The 22,972-nt window shown below is 39.8% G+C and overlaps 1 pseudogene; it reads left to right on the top strand.

The window, feature by feature from the left end:
• Positions 1-6,139: 6,139 nt before the first annotated feature.
• On the top strand, positions 6,140-7,319 carry N4bp1-ps1 (Nedd4 binding protein 1, pseudogene 1; annotated as a pseudogene).
• Positions 7,320-22,972: the final 15,653 nt, after the last annotated feature.

The following is a 22,972-nucleotide window of genomic DNA, read 5'->3' on the forward strand; positions in this document are numbered from 1 at the left end:
GATTTTTAAAAATTATGTTAGGACTTGATCAATTTGTTAACTGAAGTATTAAAAAATGTGATCTTACTTAGTAAGTGGTATTGCTCCCATCCTGGCAGACACTGCTATGCCCATGCTATGCTGGTTCAGGGTATGATGTTTCCAGAGGGTGGACTTTAGACAAGGGTGTTGAATCCAGGATTGGATCCCATCTACTTTCATGGCCATTGGGATGGTCAGGATCAGCATGGGCCCAGGGGGTTTCCTTTTGGACTTAGCATTTCAGCCTGTTAGGCAGGACAATGAACAGTGTATTTTCTTCTGTAACTACTTCCTGCTGTAGAAAATTTTATTTATAATCCAGGGTTTCTACCCTGCCTTTGACTACTTAGTTCCCAGGTAAAAGACCTACACAGCCTTTATATTTACAATCAGTCTTAATCAGCACTAGAACTTGGCAGATATCTACCCTTTATGCTACTAAAATCTATTTCCTACCAATAACCCCTACTTAATACTTGCTATGCTTCATCTGGGCTGGTCTTAACTCCAATTGGCCAGCACTCAGGCCCATGCTTTTTGATTCCTGGGTTCAAGGCATCTTCCTCCTCCTCCTTCTCCTTCACCTTCTTCTCCCTCTCCTCATGGTTTTCCATTAAACTCCTAGGAACACCAAGCCATGGTTTCTCAATTCTGCCTAGCTGTAGGCTATAGATGTCTTTATTTACCAATCAGAAATAACTTGGGGGCAAGGTCACATAGTGTCATTTGGATCTGTGTGCTGACTCTCTAGGGCAACCAGGTCTTGGGGGCCTGCACTTAGCATGACAATACATAGCAACAGACCAAACATCAACCACTTCCAGCCAACATTAGAACATTGTTATAGGGGTCCAGGAAACCTGAAATGTGTCTGTCTATGTGTGTATAAGTATATGATTTCCTATGTGTTTGTGTGTATATTTGTGTGTGTGAGTGTGTGTAAAAAATAACTTTTATTTTCCTGTAGCAATTATTACCTCTGATGCTTACTGTCTCTGTCTGCTAACCTAGGCCTAGTCCTGGAGGCTTTTAGCCTCCATAGAATTTTATCTAGGTCTACAATATTTTCAGCCTCTGAGACTTGCTGTTGTATAAGCTTACCCTTTCTGATTATTTCTGAACTCTAGCTAGATGATTCAACTCAGCTGTTCTGGCTTGAACTTCTCTCCATGCTCACTGATTTAATCTAGCTTCTTTTGATTTCTCCTGAGCTGCTCTATTTGGCTTTAAATTAACTCTGGAAATCTGTCTAATCTTCTGGCTCCTTCCCATTCTCTGACTCGTTCTGTCTTCATCTATGTTTAGATTGTTCTTTCTCTGCAACCTGTCTCTGTACAGCTGTCCCAGAAAAAACTGCCTCTTTTTTTCTCTCCTGCATTGCTCTCTTAATTAGCTTCCCTTTCCTCTCTTTTCATGAGAGTTGAGCATATCCTATTCTGTCAAATCTTTCTCTGATTCATCACTTTGTCTAACATTCAATTAGATCAATGGGTCGTCCTTCTACAAAGTAACTTTACCTTTATTGTTTGGGATTAAAGGTGTATACTATAGTTAAGCCACACTGCAACTAGAAACAGATTTTTCTGTTAAACAACACAATTTCAAAGTTCACAGGGTGATCAAATATCCTGCAACAAATATGTTTGTGTGTCAGTGAGTATGTTTCTTTGTGTGTGTGTATTTTCTGTGTGTTGTGTGTGAACATGTTTGAGTGTGTGTCTGTGTAAATATTTGTGTTTTGTGAGTATTATATGTTATGTGTGTGTTAGTGTGTGAATTTGTGTGACTGTATATGAATGTCTGTAAGTGAGTTTGTATGTCTGTGTTTGTGTTTGTTTTTGTATGTTTGAATGCGTGTGTTTATTTGTGTGAGTGTGTTTGTATGAGTGTGTATGTGTGTTTGTGTATGTGATTATGTTTGTGTGTAAGATGTATACGTTTGTGTGTTTGAATTTGTGTTTTTGGTATATGTGTATGTGTCAATTTGTGTGTTTTTATATGTGCATATTTATTTATATGTGGTTGTGAGTATTTATGTCTTTATGTGTGTGAATATGTGTTACTTTATGTGTTTTTATGTGTATGAATGTTGTCTGTGAGTGTGTCTGAGTGAGTGCTACTGTGTGTTTGGATGTCAGTGTGTTTGTTTGTATGTGTGAGTGTGTCTGAGTGTGTTTTTTGTGTTTGTGAATGTGTTTGAGAGTGTGTTATTGTGTTTGAGTATGTGAGTGTGTTGTGTAACTTTGTGTAAATGTGTGTGTTTGTGTGAGTGTGTCTTTGTGTATATAAATATTTTTGTGCATGTGTGTTTGTGTGTATGAGTATGTGTGAGTATGTGTGAATGTATGTGTTGGTGTGGTATGTTTGGGTGTGTGAGTGAATATGTGTATTTTTATATATATGTGTGATTATGTGTATGTGTTTGTATTTCTGGGTGATTGTGTTTGACTGTTTCTATCTGTGTCTGTGTGAATGTTTGTGAATGTGGGTGTGAGGAGAACAGAACACTTGAAATTTCTGATCTCTTAAACATGCTTTGTTTTCACATGTTTAAACTATATTTAGTAATCACTAGAAAGGATGTAGCATGGATTTAAAAATATGTCACTGTTTTTGGGCAGTTTTCTTAACTTTCAAGAACTTTGAGGGTCCACTTTAAGAAACATGTGAGCAATTGAAGGAAATAATCAAAGAAAAGTAGACTTTTGTAAAAACCATATAGTACTCATTGTAGAGATCACTTAATACAGTTTAAACACTTGAGAACTTAGTAAGATTTTGTGTCCTCTTTAAAAACATAGGTACAAATGAAACTATCAGGAATAGTGTCCTATTTGTAAAAATGTTTATCCATCCACTGTAGACATTACTAGATATAGGCTAAACAATTGAAAATATAGCATGTTTAGAGAACAAGATCTTTGAGTGTCCTGTAAACATACATAAGTGCAAGTAAAGGGAACTAGCAGGGAACAATAGCCTTTTGAAATAAACCATACTAGATCCATTGTAGAGAGTACTTGAATACAATTTGAACTCATGAAAACCCAGTATATTTCAGAGAACAGGAATATTGAGTGTGCTCTTTGAAAAAAACATATGGGCAGTCCTTTCAGAGCTCCATCTTTCTTCTGGTTCACACCTGTACATGCAACCACAGATATGTACACTACAGGAACTACAGACACAAGCATTGCTAACGGAATACAAGAGATAGAACAGAAAATCTCAGAAATAGAAGATACAATAAAAGAAATAGGTACATCTGTTGTCAAAGAAAATGCCAAATCTGAAAAGTTTCAAACTCAGAACATCTAGAAAATTTACAAAACCACAAAAAGACCAAACCTAAGAATAATAGGACTAGAAGAGGGTGAAGTTTCCCAGTGTGGACTGAAATGGACTGAAAATATCCTCAATAAAAATCATAGAAAAAACTTCTCTAACCTAAAGAAAAAGAGGGCTATAAACATACAAGAAGCTAACAGAACACCAAATAGATTGAACCAGAAAAGAAAATCCTCTACGTAATAATCAAAACATTAAATGTTCAGAACAAAGAAAGAATATTAAATGTTTCAAGGGAAAAAGGCTAAGTAACATTAAAAGCAGACTAATCAGAATTACACCTGACTTCTCAACAAAGATACTAAAAGCCAGAAGATCTAGACCTTAAGAGACCACAGATGTCAGGCTAGACTAATATGCCCAGCAAAACTCTCAATCACCATAGATGGAGAAACCAAGATATTTCATGATAAAACCAAATTTAAACAATCTTTTTCAACTAAGCTATCCCTAATGGAAGGAAAACCTCAATATAAAGAGAGTAACTACATCCAAGAAAACTTAAGAAATTAATCAACCCATAGCAAATCCAAAAGAAGAGAAACACACACACACACACACACACACACACAGTGCCACCACCATCATCAAAATAATAGGAACTAACAATCATTGGTTGTTAGTATCGCTCAACATCAATGGGCTCAATTCACCAATAAAAAATACACAGGATATATAAACAGGATTCATCATTCTGTTCCATATAAAAAACATATCTCAGCTACAAAGAAAGGCACCACCTCAGGGTAGAAGGCTGGAAAAGCAATTGGAACCAAGAAACATACCGGAGCAGCCATTCTAATATCTAATAAAATAGACTTGCAACCAATAGTAATCAAAAGAGATGGGGAAGGACATTTCATATTCATCAAAGGAAAAATCCACCAAAATGTCATCTCTATTCTGAACATCTATGCCTAAAATACAAGTGTGCACACATTTGTAAAGAAACACCACTAAAGCTCAAACCACAAATCAAACCCCATAAAATAACAGTGGGAGATTTGAACACCCTACTCTCACCAGTAGACAGGTCATCAAAACAGAAACTAGACAGAGAAACAATGAAATTAACAGATTTTATGAACCAAATGAATCTAACATATCTAAAGAACCTATTCCCCCCCTCCCAAAGAATATACCTTCTCAGCACCCCATAGAACCTTTTCCAAAACTGATCATATAATTGGGCACAAATCAAGCCTTGACAGATACAAGATTGAAATAACCCCTTGTATCTTATCAGATTGCTATGTATTAATACTGGACTTCAACAACAACAGAAACAACAGAAAGCCAATATACTCATGGAAATGAAGAACTCTCTACTTAGTGATCACTAGGTCAAAGAAGAAATAGAAAAATCAAAGACTTTCTAGAACTAAGTGAAAATGAAGGCAAAACATAATGAAACTTATGGGACACAATGAACACGAGGAAAGTTCATAGCACAGAGTGCCTTCAAAAACAAATTGGAAAAATCCCCCTCATACTAGCAAGTCAACAGCATACCTGAAGGCTGTTGAACAAAACGAAGGAAACACACACAAGAGGAGTAGACGCCAAGAAATAATCAAACTCAGGACTGAAATCAATGAATTACAATATAGCGAACAATACAGATCAAGATAGAATTACAGTAGAGAAAAATATAAGGAATCAAAAAAACCAAGAGCTGGTTCATTGAGAAGAATCAACAAGACAGACAAACCCATAGCCAAAATCTAAAGGATAGAGACAGTATTCAAAATAACAAAATTAGAAATGAAAAGGGAGACATAACAACAGAAACTAAGGAAATTCAAAGGTCTTTCTTTAAACGCCTCCTTGATTTGTGGGGTAGAATACGTAGTTCAGGAGATGGGATCCATTTTGGATTTGTTGAGTGTGACTGAAAGAGAGATGGCCTCAGAAGGTTGGATCTTCTAAGGTTGTTGATTTGGGTTCCAGGAAAGAGATGGCATTGTGGGCCATAATGTGGAGCCCAGGGGGTGGCATGCAGTTTAGGCTTGTTTAATGTCATTTAGGCAGAGTTGGTGGGCATAGGGCATGGTCTTACCTGGGGTCCTAGTGCCAGGTTGGTGTCCTGGGAAGAAGCCTGAGTTATTTACCAGAATATGAAGTCCAGGTGATGGCATGAATTTTGGACTCGTGTAGGCAGATTTTGGGTAGTGTACTTTTGACCTTAGGGAAAGCATCCAGAGTTGTGGGCCAGATTATGGAACCCAGGACACGGGGTGCAGTTTGCTGCTGTTTAGTCTGTTTTTAGGGGAGTTGGCTGACAGAAGGCAGAAACTTACCAGAGTTCTGGGGTGCCTGCATGGCCCTTGGTAAAGCAGCTGGAGTTGTGGAATAGAGGATAAAGTGCTTAGTGTGCATGAAGGAGTTGGTGGGCATAGGACAGAGTCTTACTTGGGTCCTTAGTGACAGCATGGCCTCTGGGAAAGCAGATGAAGTTGTAGGTATGAATCTCCAGATCAGAGGATGGAGTGAGTTTTAGGCTGCTGGTGTATTTTGAGATGAATTGGCAGGCAACACATGAAATCTTACCTGGGGTCCCAACAAGAAATAGCTGAACAACAACAACAACAACAACAACAACAACAACAACAACAACAACAACAACATAGCCATTCAGTGAGAAAAAATATCTATGATACAAAGGCTCGAGAGTCAAGAGACAAAGGAATTAAGAGAACAGGAAGTGCCTAACTGTGAATCTATAGTACCCAATGAAATTAAGGATCAAGTTAGAGAGCCTATTGAACCTATGGTGCCACCTCTTAATATCTATGATACAAAGGCTCAAGAGTCAGGAGACAAAGGACTCCATCCAGCTTTCCTAGTTACCTGGGAACAAATGTCTGAAGTAGGTATTCAACAGCAAGCAGAAACTTTGCTTCCAAATAATATGATGCCTGTCTGTGAAAAACATTCTGGCTGTCATAGCTCTCCTCAGCCTAAGCCAAATTATCTCCCACTTTCTCCAGCAATGATGCTGCCCCAGCTGTTACCTTTAGTCACTGATGGGTGATTGGCAGGATCCTCTAATCATATCAATTCCTCAGTTACTGGGGTTCAAATATTTTGAGATACCCTAAAAATATCATATAAGCTGGAGTTAGAAACTAAACCAGGGATAGCATATTTGGGGCATATTTTTATATACAGAAGTAATGCTGCAATTATCCATGGTCTTAAAAAGTTCTTTAACTGCTGTGGAATAATGAGCACAGTTGAATAATTTGAGAAGCTTGGCAACAGAAACATCATAGAGCTTGGCTCACAGTGGAGAACAAGACAGGATCCTAATGTCACAGAACAGAACTTCTTAACAAGCTCTAGGAGCTTGGAATATTATCTTTATCTTCTGCCTGGATGGTCTTTGGGGGAAAGAATTGCTTCTAATAATGATAGGTTCCTACTACACTTGGAGGATAATACTCAGGGTATAATTGCAACAAATGATAACTTTAGAGAGTTTATGACAGAGCCAGTGTTTTGGAGAGAAATTATCACAAAAAGACTGGTTTAATATACATTCATGGGGACATATTTATGATTCTTGATGACTCTCTGTGAAGAAACAGACCTCGGCTAGAATAATTTCTTTGAAAGTAAGGCTTTCTTAGAGACATTCAGCTGCTACTCAATGCCCTGTCTTCCAGAGCCCCAGTACCCAGGTAACCAACACCAGCCAATAGCTTCCACCCCAGATCTGGGAGCCTCTTCAAGCCCTTGACTTCCTCAGCAGCACATTGCACCCTAGTCACCCTTCCCAGTATGCAGCACAACCTTCTCATTCTAGCACAGAGATCCATAGAGACCAGTGAGCTGAGGATGGCACTGCTGAAGATCTTCCCTGACTCTGAAGGTTGACCAGATTCTGGAAACTCAGCTGTACATGAAAGACATGAATGAATGCCCTCACTAGCCTGGTGTTAGAATGAAGGATGGGCTGAGAGTCCAGTGATTATGGGGGCCATGAAGAAGATGCCAACTGTGGGAAGTACCATAATGTGACAAAGCCTTCCCATGGTTAATAATCTATGTTGCATAGAAAAAAGGATGGAGCTACTTGTGTATACAAAAAGGAGATACTCAAGAAACAGAAAGGGAAATAAGAACTCCCAGAAATAGACTGAATAATGCTTTATTAACTTTGAATTTTTTTGAAAGTCAATGAGGCAGGATTAATAGCTATTAAAAGACACTGGATTGTAGTGAAAAAACCTGCTGAATTAGATTAACTGGTATAATTTAAAAATGTTTTAAAATCAGACTGGAAGTCAGTATGTGTTGCAGTGGGGCTGGAATCCAAACATGCCACTCACTTTTAATCCCAAACAATGATGTCTAATGGAGGGACTGACAAAGTGATGAATCAGAGAAAGATTTGATAGAATGAGTCAGGTAGGTTATGTCCAACTTCATGAGAACAGACAGGGAAAACGTGCTATTTAAGAGCAGTACATGGAGAGAGACTCAGTCAGTTGGGAGTCAGTTCACAAGATCGGTGCAATTCATGAAGTTCAGTGCAGTTTGTGCAGTGCAGTTGAGGGACAGTGGAGTTGAGTGTGTGGCCATTCAGTTGGTGGCAGTTCAGTTAGTGGCATTCAGAGGCAGTTTTAACCAAGACAGTTTAATCTGTCTCTGGACAGATTGCAGAGAACACACCAGACAGAATGAACCAGAGAATGAGAAGTAGCCAGAAGATTAGAACAGATGGCCAGAGTTAGAGGCCAAGCAGAGCAATTCAGTGAGATACTAGATTGAATCAATTAGCTTGCCAAAGAGTTTAAGCCAGAACAGCTGAGTTGAACCAGCCAGCCAGAATTCAGAAACGGTGAGTTTATTCAGTAGTAAGCCTCCCAGAAGACAATGACAATCTGGCACATAAGTTACTTTTTTTTTTTCTTTTTTTTTTTCGGAGCTGGGGACCGAACCCAGGGCCTTGCGCTTGCTAGGCAAGCGCTCTACCTCTGAGCTAAATCTCCAACCCCACATAAGTTACTTTTACAGCAGTATATGTCTGTTGAGTATGTTTGAAGGGAAGTTGGTGAGCATAGGGCAGATTCAGTCCTTAGTGCCAACATGGCTTCTTGGAAAGAAAACAGAAGTTTTTAGTGTTAATATGGAGTGAGTTAATATGGGATGGAGTGAGTTTTGGGTTATTGAGTGTGTTTTAAGGTGAGTTGGCAGGCAGAGTGTGAGGTCTTACCTGGGGTCCTTGGTGACAGAGTGCACTCTTGGAAAACATCTGGTGTTGTGGAGTGAATATGGAGCCTAGGGGGTGTGATGTAGTTTGGCACAGTTGGGTGTGCCTTAAGGGGAGTTGATAGGCAGGGAGCAGGGTCTTACATTGGGTCTCTGTGGCTAGCCTTGCTTCCCGGGGAGCAACAGGTGTTGTGGGCAGGAATATTGATTCCAGGAATTGGGTGTGTTGATTGTGCATCATATAGAACCCAGGACTTGGGTTGTTGTTTGGAACTGTTGGGAATTTTTTAAAGTGGAATTTGCATGCCAAGGGTCAGGGTTGTACCTTGAGTCTCTAGTGACACTGTGTCCTCAGGGAATACAGCAAGAGTTTTTGGCTGGAGTATGGTTTCTAGGGTATGGAATATAGATTGGGGCTACTGGTTGTGCTTCAAGGGGCATTGGCAGGGAAGGTTTTACTTGGGGTTCTTAGTCCAGGTTTGGCTTCTGGAAAGCCAGAGTAAGGCGCCTAGGACTTGAGGGTGTGAATTTGGTATCTGTTGGGTGTGTTTTAAGGGGAGTTGGTGGGCAGAGGCTAAGATTTCACCTGGGTGTTGGCTTGGCCTCAGAGAAACGAGCCAGAGTTGTGGACTAGGGATACGGAGTCCAGGGAATAGGGTACATTATAGTGCTGTTGGATGTGCTTTAAAGGGAGTTTGTTGGTGGATAGAGGAGTATCTTACGTGGGATTCCTAGTGCAGGCATTGCCTCCGGGAAAGCAGATGCAGTAGTGGGCTAGCATGTGGAGCCCACGGTGTGAGGTGTTTACTCCTGTTAAGTATATTTTAAGGGGAGTTGGAGGTTAGAGGGTGGGGTCTTACCTCAGGTTCCTAGTATGTGTGTGTCCTTTGGGAAAGCAGCCAGAGTAGTGGGCTGAAATATTGAGCCCAGGGTATGGGATGCAGTTTAGGGCTCTTGGGTATTGGAAGAGAGCATTGTTTTACCTGGAGTCCCTGGTACCAGTGCAGCTTTCCAGAAAGCAGCAGGAGTTGTGGGTACCCAGGGCATGGGATGCATTGGGCATGCTCTAAGTGGAGTTGGCATGCCAAGGTCAGGATCTAACCTGGAGTTCCTAGTGCCAGCATCACCTCCAGGAAAATTTGTGGGCTGAAACATGGACTGCAGGGCAGCAGAGCGGTTTGGGTCTGTTGGGCATATATCAAGGGGAGTTGGTGGATAGAAGGCAGGGTCTTAACTGAGATTCCTAGTTCCAGGGCAATCTTTGGGAAAACAGCTATAGTAGTAGGTTCAAATATGGAGGTTAGGTCAGAGAGTACTGTTTGTGGCTTTTGGGTATGCTTTAAAGAGAATTGGTGGACAGATGGCAGGGTCTTCTTGGGGTCCTGGTGCAGGCAGGGCCTCCAGGAGTTGTTTGGAATATGTAACCCACAAAATGGGGTGCTCTTTGCAGCTGTGTTTTAAGGGGAGTTGGCATGCACAGGCTAGGGACTTACCTGGAGCCCCTAGTGCCAGAGTGACCATCGGGAATGTAGCCAGAATATGGATCCCAGGATATGGGTTGCAGATTGAGACTGTTCATGACCATCATGGAGTGGCCTTCACTCTGTGTTTATCACACTGTGGCTCTCACAAAATGATCATCATACATTGGTCATCAAACAGTTTCAATCACAGAGAGGTCATCACACAGTGACCACCAGTTAGTGGCCACCATACAGTGGCTATCACACAGTGAACATCAAACAGTAGCCATAACACATTGGTTATCACATTATGGTCATCACAAAGTGGCCATCACATGGCGGCCAACTCACAGTGAACATCACATAGTGGCTATGACTCAGCGGTCATCAAACCATGGCCATCACACTGTGACCATCAAACAATAACAATCACTTAGTGGTGATTACACAGCTACCAATGCACAGTGATCACCCAGAATGACAAGCACACTGTGTCCATCACCTGGTTGCATCATACATAATGGCCATTACATGGTATCCATTAAACAATATCTATCACAGAGATCATCACACAATGACAATCACACACTGGCCATCATACAGTGACCGTCATACAGTGGAAATTACATAATGACTATCACATAGTAGCCATAATTTGATAATCATCAGGGTCCACAACATTGTGGCTATCATAGAGTAGCCATTATTCAGGGGCCATAGTATAGTGGATATGATATGATGACCATCACACAGTGGCTATAACACAGTGACCACCATGAAATGATCATTACACAGAATCCAACACACAATGGCCACTACACAGTGATGATTGCAGTGGCATTCACACAGTGACCATAATACAATAGTCATCACAAAGTGACCATCACACACTGGACATCACACACTGGACATCACACATTCTTCAGTGATCATCACACTGTATCCACCACACAGTGGCTGTCACAAAGTGACCATCACACTCTGGCCATTTCACAGTGACCATCACACAGTGATTATCACTCAGTGGCCAACACATGATGGTCATCACACAGTAGCAAGAATATGGTGTGGATTAGACAGTGCCTATTACACAGTGCCCATCACAAGTTTACTATTATAAAGTGGATATCATACATGACCATCACACAGTTGCTATCATTTGGCCACCAGATAGTTGCTATAACATGGGGGCCATCATGCAGTGACCAGCACACAGTTGGCAGCACACAGTGATCATCACACTATTGCCACTACAAAGTGATCATCATACATTAGTCATCATATGGCTATCACACAATGACCCTTAAGCAATGGCAATCATTAAGTGGCCAGCATACAGTGGCCATCACTTGACGGCATCACACAGTGGCCATCACATGATGGCCATCACACTGTAACCATCACACAGTGTCCATCACATGGTGGCCATTACACATTGAACGTCACACAGTATAAATCACACAGTTGGCCATCGAATAGTGGTCATCATACTATGGATCTCAGAATATGAATGTCATATAGTGTCCATATCCCAGTGCCCACTACAGTAGCTATTACATAGCCACAATCACATATTGGCCATCACTCAGAATCCATCACATAGTTGCTATCACATAGGCCATTGCATGGTGTTGTTAAATCTTTGATCATCTAGTTCCTGGATAAAAGACCTGCACAACCTTTATATAATAAGCCTTAATCAGAACAAGAGCTGGGCACATACCTATTTTCTATGCTAATATGTCTATTTCCCAGCCAATAATCCCATTATATAATTAGTCATGTTTCTTTTGGGCTGCTCTTAACTCATGATTCACCTACCATAGTGGCTTCCTCCTCTCTCACCTTCTTCTTCATCCCTCATAGCTCTCCTCTGACTCCAAGTCTGGGAACCCTAAACCCCACCTATGTCTCTTCTGCCCAGCTCTTGGATATAGGCATCTATATTCACTAATCAGAAATAACTTGGGGGCAGTGTCACATATCGTCACTTGGGTCTATATGTGGACTCTGGTCTTTGAAGCAATCAGGTCTTGGGGGCCTGCACTTAGAATTACAATACATAGCAACAGACCAAACTTCAGCAGGCCATCATGCATCATGCAGTAGCCATCAAACTGTAAACATTACAGAGTTAGCCATCAAAATGGCCATTACAGGGGCCATCACATGGTGTCCATATCATAGTGGAGATTTCAGTAGCCATCATACAGTGACCATCACATAGTGGCCATCATATTAGCCACCATTCAATGGCCATCACAATAGCAATCACATGGAGGTTATCAAATACTGACACTCAAAAAGTGTTCATCATACCATGGCTATCATATAGTGACTATCTCTCAGTGGTCATTACACTGTGGCCATCACAAAGTGACCAACATATATTGAACATCACACAGTGCCCATCACATAGAGGTCACCACACAGTGACCATCAAAGAATGGCCATCACACAGTGATTATTACATAGTGGCCATCACATATTGGTCTTCACGTGGTGGCTACCACATAGTCACCATTCCATAGTGAATATCACACAGTTTTCGTCACACTGGTGCCATCACACAGTGACCATCAAAACAGTTGGCCATAACACAGTGGCCCATCACATGGTTTCCATAATTCAGTGGCCATCACAGTGGCTATCAAAGTGTGACCATCAAACAGTGGGCATCATACAGTATTTAATATACAGTTATTCTTCCACAGTGGCCATAATACAATGTCTATGAATTGATGGTCTTTTTTTTAATCTTTTAAATTGTTTCTTTTTTATTGAAATTTTATTTTTTATTAGATATATTTCTTTATTTACATTTCAAGTGTTATTCCCTTTCCTGTTTTCCTGTTCATAAGCTCCCATTCCCTCCCCCTCTCCTATATGGGTGTTTCCCCCCATCTAGCCCCCTTAGCTCCCCCCTACCCCAACATTTCCCTGCAGGGGGGGTCCAACCTTGGCAGGACCAAGGGCTTTCCCTTCCACTGGTGCCCCAACAAGGCTATTCTCTGCTATATATGCAGTTGGAGCCCTGGGTCAGTCCATGTGTAGTTTTTGGGTAGTGGTTTAGTCCCTGGATGCTCTGGTTGGTTGGCATTGTTGTTCTTATGGGGTTGCAAGCCCCTTCAGCTTGTTCAGTCCTTCCTCTAACTCCCCCCAAGGGGGTCCTTTTCTCAATTCAGTGGTTTGCTGCTAGCATTCACCTCTGTATATGACATGCCCGGGATGTGTCTCTCAGGAGAGATCTATATCCAGTCCCTTTAAGCATGCACTTTTTAGCTTCATCAATCTTATCTAGTTTTGGTGGCTGTATATATATATGGGTCACAGGTAGGGGAGGCTCTGAATGGTGTTCCTTCAGTCTCTGCTTTAACTTTGACTCATATCCTATCTTATGAATATTTTTGTTCCCCATTTTAAGAAGGAGTAAGAGCATCCACATTTTGTTCATTCTTCTTCTTGAGCTTCCTGTGGTCTGTGGATTGCATCTTGGGTAATTCGAGCTTTTGGCTAATATCCACTCATCAAGGAGTGCATACCAAGTGTGTTTTTCTGTGATTGAGTAACCTCATTCAGGATGATATTTTCTAGTTCCATCCATTTGCCTATGAATTTCATGAAATCATTGTTTTTGCTGGCTGAGTAGTACTCCATTGGGTAGATGTACCACATTTTTTGAATCTGTTCCTCTGTTGAAGGGCATCTGGGTTCTTTCCAGCTTCTGGCTATTATAAATAAGGCTGCTATGAACGTAGTGGAGCATGTGTCTTTGTTGTATGTTGGAGCATCTTTTGGGTATATGCCCAAGAGAGGTATAGCTGGGTCCTCAGGTAGTGGAATGTCCAATTTTCTGAAGAACCTTCAGAATGATGTCCAGAGTGGTTGTACCAGTTTGCAATCCCACCAACAATGGAGGAGTGTTCCTCTTTCTCCACATCTGCACCAGCATCTGCTGTCACCTGAGTCATAGCCATTCTGCCTGGTGTGAGGTGAAATCTCAGGGTTGTTTTGATTTGCATTTCCTTTATGACGAAAGATGTTGAAAATTTCTTTAGGTGCTTCTCAGCCATTCAATATTCCTCAGCTCTGAATTCTTTGTTTAGCTCTGAACCCCATTTTTTAATAGCTATTTGTCTCCCTGCAGTCTAACTTCGTTAATTCTTTGTATATTTTGGATATAAGCCCTCTATCAGTTGTACGAATGGTGAAGATCTTTTCCCAATCTGTTGGTTGCCGTTTTGTCCTAACAACAGTGTCCTTTGTCTTACAGAAACTTTTCAGTTTTATGAGGTCCCATTTATCTATTCTTTTTTTTTTGTTCTTTTTTTCGGAGCTGGGGACCGAACCCAGGGCCTTGTGCTTCCTAGGCAAGTGCTCTACCACTGAGCTAAATCCCCAACCCCCTATTTATCTATTCTTGATCTTAGAGCATAAGCCATTGGTGTTTTGTTGAGGAAATTTTCCCCAGTGTCCATGTGTTTGAGACTCTTCCCCACTGTTTCTTCTATTAGTTTGAGTGTATCTGGTTTGATGTGGAGGTCCTTGATCCACTTGGACTTAAGCTTTGTACATGGTGGTAAGAATAGATCGATTTGCATTCTTCTACATACTGACCTCCAGTTGAACCAGCACCATTTGTTGAAAATGTTGTTTCTTCCATTGGATGGTTTTAGCTCCTTTGTCAAAGATCAAGTGACCATAGGTGTGTGGGTTCATTTCTGGTTCTTCAATTCTGTTCCACTGACCTATCTACCTATCTCTGTACCAATACCATACCTTTTTTTTTATAAACAATTTAATTTAATAATTATTTATTATATAGATACATTTAAAAATTAAAGATTTAAAATAAAAATTAAGTTTCAAAAAGTTTTCAATAGTCTTTAATTTTAAAAGAAAAATTGTTTCTGAATGTAGCTTATTCCCAATGTGATCAGTACTCTAGCTGGAGGACAGGATGTGCAAACTTGCTCAAATACATGTATTTTACATGACCGTCCTCCTGCACAAAAGGGAATCTTCTGATCTGTAGTTTAGTTGCTAATTAAAGCATCTGGGTAACACACCATTTTCTTCAAATAGCCATAGAGCCTTTTGCAATCTCAAATAAATTTCACCTATCTTTTTAGGGAGGGGGGATGAGAATGCTCCCCCATTTTTCTTCTTTTTGCATTTTTACTCTTTTTTTTTTTTTTGGTGGTCGAACAAATCAGTGGACTCTATTGCTTCTGGGGTGTGGGGCTCAGGAGCTCTTGGTGGGGCGGGTCCGTTTCCTCTTCTATGACTATTGTTCTGTAATACTGCTTGAGTTCAGGGATCGTGATTCCCCCAGAAGTTCTTTTGTTGTTGAGTGTAGTTTTCACTATCTTGGGTTTTTTGTTATTCCAAATGAATTTGCAAATTGCTCTTTCTATCTTTGTAAAGAATTGAGTAGGAATTTTGATGGGGATTGCATTGAATTTGCAGATTGCTTTTTGACAAAATGGCCATTTTTACTATAGTAATCCTGCCAATCCATGAGCATGAGAGATCTTTCTGTGTTCTGAGATATTCTTCAATTTCTTTCTTCAGAGACTTGAAGTTCTTGTCATACAGATCTTTCACTTGCTTGGTTAAAGTCACACCAAGATACTTTATATTATTTGGGAATATTGTGAAGGATATCACTTCCCTAATTTCTTTCTCAGCCTGTTTATCCTTTGAGTAGAGGAAGGCTACTTACTGAATTGTTTGAGTTAATTTTATACCCCGACATTTTACTAAAGTTGTTTATCAGATTAAGTAGTTCTCTGGTGGAACTTTGGGGTGACTTAAGAATACTATCATATCATCTGCAAATAGTGATATTTTGACTTCTTCCCTTCCAATTTGTATCCATTTGACCTCCTTAGTTGTCTGATTGCTCTGGCTAGGACTTCAAGAACTATATTGAATAAGTAGGGAGAGAGTGGGCAGTCTTGTCTAGTCTCTGATTTTAGTGGGATTGCTTCAATTTTCTCTCCATTTAGATTGATGTTACCTATTGGTTTGCTGTATATGTCTTTCAGTATGTTTAGATATGGGCCTTGAATTCCTGATCTTTCCAGGACTTTTATCATGAAGGGGTATTGAAAATTTTCAAATGCTTTCTCAGCATCTAATGAAATGATCATATGTGGTTCTTATCTTTGAGCTTGTTTATATAGTGGATTACATTGATGGATTTCCATATATTAAACCATCCCTGCATGCCTGGGATGAAGCTTACTTGATCATGATGGATGATTGTTTTGATGTGTTCTTGGATTAGGTTTGCAAGAATATTATTGAATATTTTTGCATCTATATTCATAAGGAAAATTGGTCTGAAGATCTCTTCCTTTGTTGGGTCTCTGTGTAGTTTAGGTATAAGAGTAATTGTGGCTTCATAGAAGGAATTAGGTAGTGCTCTGTCTTCTATGAAGGTCTGATAGAATTCTGCACTAAACCTATCTGGTTCTGGGCTCTTTTTGGTTGGGAGACTTTTAATAACTGCTTCTCTTTCTTTAGGCGATATGGGGTTGTTTAGATGGTTTATTTGTTCCCGATTTAACTTTGGTACCTGGTATCTGTCTAGAAAATTATCCATTTCCTTCAGATTTTACAGTTTTGTCAAATATAGGCTTTTATGATCTGATGACTTTTTGAATTTCTCAGATTCTCTTGTTATGTTTCCCTTTTCCTTTCTGATTTTGTTAATTTGAATACATTCTTTGTGACCTTGATTTGCCTGGCTAAGGACTTACCTATCTTGTTGATTTTCTCAAAGAACCAGCTACTGGTTTTGTTGATTCTTTGTATGGTCCTTTTTGTTTCTACTTGGTTGATTTCAGCCCTGAGTTTGATTACTTCCTGCCTTCTACTCCTCCTAGATTTATTTATTTATTTATTTATTTATTTATTTATTTATTTTTGTTCTAGAGCTTTTAGTTGTGTTCTCAAGCTGCTGACATATGCTCTCTCCTGTTTCTTTTTGCAGGCATTCAGAGCTATGAGTTTTCCTCTTAGCACAGCTTTCATTGTGTCCCATAAGTTTGGGAATGTTGTACCTTCATTTTCATTAAATTCTAAGAAGTCTTTAATTTCTTTCTTTATTTCTTCCTTGACTAAGTTGTCATTGAGTAGTGCGTTGTTCAACTTCCATGTATATATATATATATATATATGGGCTTTCTGTCGTTCTTGTTGTTATTGACGATCAGACAGAGTCTGTGGTGATCTGATAGGATGCATGGAATTATTTTTATCTTCCTATTTCTGTTGACGCCTGTTTGGTGACTGATTATATGGTCCATTTTGGAGAAGATACCATGGGGTGCTGAGAAGAAGGTATTTCCTTTTGTTTTAGGATGGAATGTTCAATAAATATTTGTTAAGTGCATTTGGCTCATAACTTCTGCTAGTTTCTCTCTCTGTTTAATTTCTGTTCCCATGATCTGTCCATTGATCAGAGTGGGGTGTTTAAATCTCCTACTACTATTGTGTGAGGTGCAATGTGTGGTTTGAACTTTAATAAGGTTTCTTTTATGAATGTATGTGCTCTTGCATTTGGAGCATAGATATTTAGAATTGAGACTTCATCTTGGTGGATTTTTCCTTCGATGAATATGAAGCATCCTTCCTTATCTTTTTTGATGACTTTTGGTTGAAAGTCAATTTTATTCTATATTAGAATGACAACTCCAGCTTGTTTCTTCAGGCCATTTGCTTGGAACATTGTTTTCCAGCCATTTACTTTACTCTGAGGTAGTGTGTGTCTTTGTCTCTGAGGTGTGTTTTCTGTATGTAGCAAAATGTTGGGTCCTCTTTATGTTCCTGTCTGTCAGTGTGTCTTTTTATTGGGGAATTGAGTCCACTGATGTTGAGAGGTATTAAGGAATAGTGATTGTTGCTTCCTGCTATTTTTGTTGTTAAAGGTGGAATTATGTTTGTGTGCTTCTCTTCTGGTTTCATTGCAAGGAGATTATATTCTTGCTTTCTGTACAGCACAGTTTCTCCCCGAGTCTTGGAGTTTTCCATCTATTTTCCTTTGTAGGGCTGGATTTGTAAAAATTTGGTTTGGTCATGGAATATCTTGGCTTCTCCCTCTATGTTAAGTGAGAGTTTTGCTGGAACTAGTAGCCTGGGCTGGCATTGGTGTTCTCTTGGGGTCTGTATGACATTGTCTACGATCTTCTGGCTTTTATAGTCTCTGGTGAGAAATCTGGTGTAATTCTGATAGGTCTGCTTTTATATGTCACTTGATCTTTTTTCCTTACTGCTTTTAATATTCCTTCTTTGTTTTGTGCATTTGGTGTTTTAACTATTATACGATGGGAGGAATTTCTCTTCTGGCCCATTGTATTGGTAGTTCTGTAGGCTTCTTACATGTTTATGGACATCTCTTTCTTTAGGTTAGGGAAGTTTTCTTCTGTAATTTTGTTGAATATACATACTGGCCCTTTAAGTTGGGAGTCTTCACTCTCTTCTATACCTATAATCCTTAGGTTTGATCTTCTTATTGTGTCCTGGATTTCCTGTATGTTTTGGGATAGGAACTTTTTGAGTTTTATATTATCTTTGACTGTTGTGTCAATGTTTCCTATGGTATCTTCTGTCCCTGTGCTTCTCTTGTATTCTGTTGGTGATGCTTGTATCTGTGAATCCTGGTCTCTTCCTTAGGTTTTTTATCTCCAGGGTTGTCTCTTTTTGTGGTTTCTGTATTTTTTCTATTTCCACTTTTTTTTTTATTAACTTGAGTATTTCTTATATACATTTCGAGTGTTATTCCCTTTCCCGGTTTCCGGGCAAACATCCCCCTCCCCCCCCCCTTCCTTATGGGTGTTCCCCTCCCAACCCTCCCCCCATTGCCGCCCTCCCCCCAACAGTCTAGTTCACTGGGGGTTCAGTCTTAGCAGGACCCAGGGCTTCCCCTTCCACTGGTGCTCTTACTAGGATATTCATTGCTACCTATGAGGTGAGAGTCCAGGGTCAGTCCATGTATAGTCTTTAGGTAGTGGCTCTGGTTGCTTGGCATTGTTGTACATATGGGGTCTCGAGCCCCTTCAAGCTCTTCCAGTTCTTTCTGATTCCTTCAACGGGGGTCCTATTCTCAGTTCAGTGGTTTGCTGCTGGCATTTGCCTATGTATTTGCTGTATTCTGGCTGTGTCTCTCAGGAGCGATCTACATCCGGCTCCTGTCAGTCTGCACTTCTTTGCTTCATCCATCTTGTCTAATTGGGTGGCTGTATATTTATGGGTCACATGTGGGGCAGGCTCGGAATGGGTGTTCCTTCAGTCTCTGTTTTAATCTTTGCCTCTCTCTTCCCTGCCAAGGGTATTCTTGTTCCCCTTTTAAAGAAGGAGTGAAGCATTCACATTTTGATCATCCGTCTTGAGTTTCATTTGTTCTAGGCATCTAGGGTAATTCAAGCATTTGGGCTAATAGCCACTTATCAATGAGTGCATACCATGTATGTCTGTCTTTCTGTGATTGGGTTAGCTCACTCAGGATGATATTTTCCAGTTCCAACCATGCCCACGAATTTCATAAAGTCATTGTTTTTGATAGCTGAGTAATATTCCACTGTGTAGATGTACCACATTTTCTGTATCCATTCCTCTGTTGAAGGGCATCTGGGTTCTTTCCAGCTTCTGGCTATTATAAATAAGGCTGCAATGAACATAGTGGAGCACATGTCTTTTTTATATGTTGAGGCATCTTTTGGGTATATGCCCAAGAGAGGTATAGCTGGATCCTCAGGCAGTTCAATGTCCAATTTTCTGAGGAACCTCCAAACTGATTTCCAGAATGGTTGTACCAGTCTGCAACCCCACCAATAATGGAGGAGTGTACCTCTTTCTCCACATCCTCGCCAGCATTTGCTGTCACCTGAGTTTTTGATCTTAGCCATTCTCACTGGTGTGAGGTGAAATCTCAGGGTTGTTTTGATTTGCATTTCCCTTATGACTAAAGATGTTGAACATTTCTTTAGGTGTTTCTCAGCCATTCGGCATTCCTCAGCTGTGAATTCTTTGCTTAGCTCTGAACCCCATTTTTTAATAGGGTTATTTGTCTCCCTGCGGTCTAACTTCTTGAGTTCTTTGTATATTTTGGATATAAGGCCTCTATCTGTTGTAGGATTGGTAAAGATCTTTTCCCAATCTGTTGGTTGCCGTTTTGTCCTAACCACAGTGTCCTTTGCCTTACAGAAGCTTTGCAGTTTTATGAGATCCCATTTGTCGATTCTTGATCTTAGAGCATAAGCCATTGGTGTTTTGTTCAGGAAATTTTTTCCAGTGTCCATGTATTCCAGATGCTTCCCTAGTTTTTCTTCTATTAGTTTGAGTGTGTCTGGTTTGATGTGGAGGTCCTTGATCCACTTGGACTTAAGCTTTGTACAGGGTGATAAGCATGGATTGATCTGCATTCTTCTACATGTTGACCTCTAGTTGAACCAGCACCATTTGCTGAAAATGCTATCTTTTTTCCATTTGATGGTTTTGGCTCCTTTGTCAAAAATCAAGTGACCATAGGTGTGTGGGTTCATTTCTGGGTCTTCAATTCTATTCCATTGGTCTATCTGTCTGTCTCTGTACCAATACCATGCAGTTTTTATCACTATTGCTCTATTGAGTTCAGGGATAGTGATTCCCCCTGAAGTCCTTTTATTGTTGAGGATAGCTTTAGCTATCCTGGGTTTTTTGTTATTCCAGATGAATTTGCAAATTGTTCTGTCTAACTCTTTGAAGAATTGGATTGGTATTTTGATGGGGATTGCATTGAATCTGTAGATCGCTTTTGGTAAAATGGCCATTTTTACTATATTAATCCTGCCAATCCATGAGCATGGGAGATCTTTCCATCTTCTGAGGTCTTCTTCAATTTCTTTCTTCAGTGTCTTGAAGTTCTTATTGTACAAATCTTTTACTTGCTTGGTTAAAGTCACACCGAGGTACTTTATATTATTTGGGTCTATTATGAAGGGTGTTGTTTCCCTAATTTCTTTCTCAGCTTGTTTCTCTTTTGTGTCGAGGAAGGCTACTGATTTATTTGAGTTAATTTTATACCCAGCCACTTTGCTGAAGTTGTTTATCAACTTTAGTAGTTCTCTGGTGGAACTTTTGGGATCACTTAAATATACTATCATATCATCTGCAAATAGTGATATTTTGACTTCTTCTTTTCCGATCTGTATCCCCTTGACCTCCTTTTGTTGTCTGATTGCTCTGGCTAGAACTTCAAGAACTATATTGAATAAGTAGGGAGAGAGTGGGCAGCCTTGTCTAGTCCCTGATTTTAGTGGGATTGCTTCAAGTTTCTCTCCATTTAGTTTAATGTTAGCAACTGGTTTGCTGTATATGGCTTTTACTATGTTTAGGTATGGGCCTTGAATTCCTATTCTTTCCAGGACTTTTATCATGAAGGGGTGTTGAATTTTGTCAAATGCTTTCTCAGCATCTAATGAAATGATCATGTGGTTTTGTTCTTTCAGTTTGTTTATATAATGGATCACGTTAATGGTTTTCCGTATATTAAACCATCCCTGCATGCCTGGGATGAAGCCTACTTGATCATGCTGGATGATTGTTTTGATGTGCTCTTGGATTCGGTTTGCCAGAATTTTATTGAGTATTTATGCATCGATATTCATAAGGGAAATTGGTCTGAAGTTCTCTTTCTTTGTTGTGTCTTTGTGTGGTTTAGGTATAAGAGTAATTGTGGCTTCGTAGAAGCAATTCGGTAGTGCTCCATCTGTTTCAATTTTGTGGAATAGTTTGGATAATTTTGGTATGAGGTCTTCTATGAAGGTTTTATAGAATTCTGCACTAAACCCGTCTGGACCTGGGCTCTTTTTGGTTGGGAGACCTTTAATGACTGCTTCTATTTCCTTAAGAGTTATGGGGTTGTTTAACTGGTTTATCTGTTCCTGATTTAACTTCGGTACCTGGTATCTGTCTAGGAAATTGTCCATTTCCTGTAGATTTTCAAGTTTTGTTGAATATAGGTTTTTATAGTAAGATCTGATGATTTTTTGAATTTCCTCTGATTCTGTAGTTATGTCTCCCTTTTCATTTCTGATTTTGTTAATTTGGACACACTCTCTGGGTCCTCTCATTAGTCTGGCTAAGGGTTTATCTATCTTGTTGATTTTCTCAAAGAACCAACTTTTGGTTCTGTTGATTCTTTCTATGGTCCTTTTTGTTTCTACTTGGTTGATTTCAGCTCTGAGTTTGATTATTTCCTGCCTTCTACTCCTCCTGGGTGTATTTGCTTCTTTTTGTTCTAGAGCTTTTAGGTGTGCTGTCAAGCTGCTGACATATGCTCTTTCCTGTTTCTTTCTGCAGGCACTCAGCGCTATGAGTTTTCCTCTTAGCACAGCTTTCATTGTGTCCCATAAGTTTGGGTATGTTGTACCTTCATTTTCATTAAATTCTAAAAAGTCTTTAATTTCTTTCTTTATTTCTTCCTTGACCAGGTTATCATTGAGTAGAGCATTGTTCAATTTCCACGTATATGTGGGCATTCTTCCCTTATTTTTATTGAAGACCAGTTTTAGGCCGTGGTGGTCCGATAGCACGCATGGGATTGTTTCTATCTTTCTGTACCTGTTGAGGCCCATTTTTTGACCAATTATATGGTCAATTTTGGAGAAAGTACCATGAGGAGCTGAGAAGAAGGTATATCCATTTGCTTTAGGATAGAATGGTCTATAAATATCTGTTAAGTCCATTTGGCTCATGACTTCTCTTAGTCTGTCTACATCTCTGTTTAATTTCTGTTTCCATGATCTGTCCATTGATGAGAGTGGGGTGTTGAATTCTCCTACTATTATTGTGTGAGGTGCAATGTGTGTTTTGAGCTTTAGTAAGGTTTCTTTTACGTATGTAGGTGCCCTTGTATTTGGGGCATAGATATTTAG

The sequence above is a fragment of the Rattus norvegicus genome, chromosome 3 (genome assembly GCF_036323735.1).
Source record: "Rattus norvegicus strain BN/NHsdMcwi chromosome 3, GRCr8, whole genome shotgun sequence".
In the NCBI taxonomy this organism is placed as follows: Eukaryota; Metazoa; Chordata; class Mammalia; order Rodentia; family Muridae; genus Rattus; species Rattus norvegicus.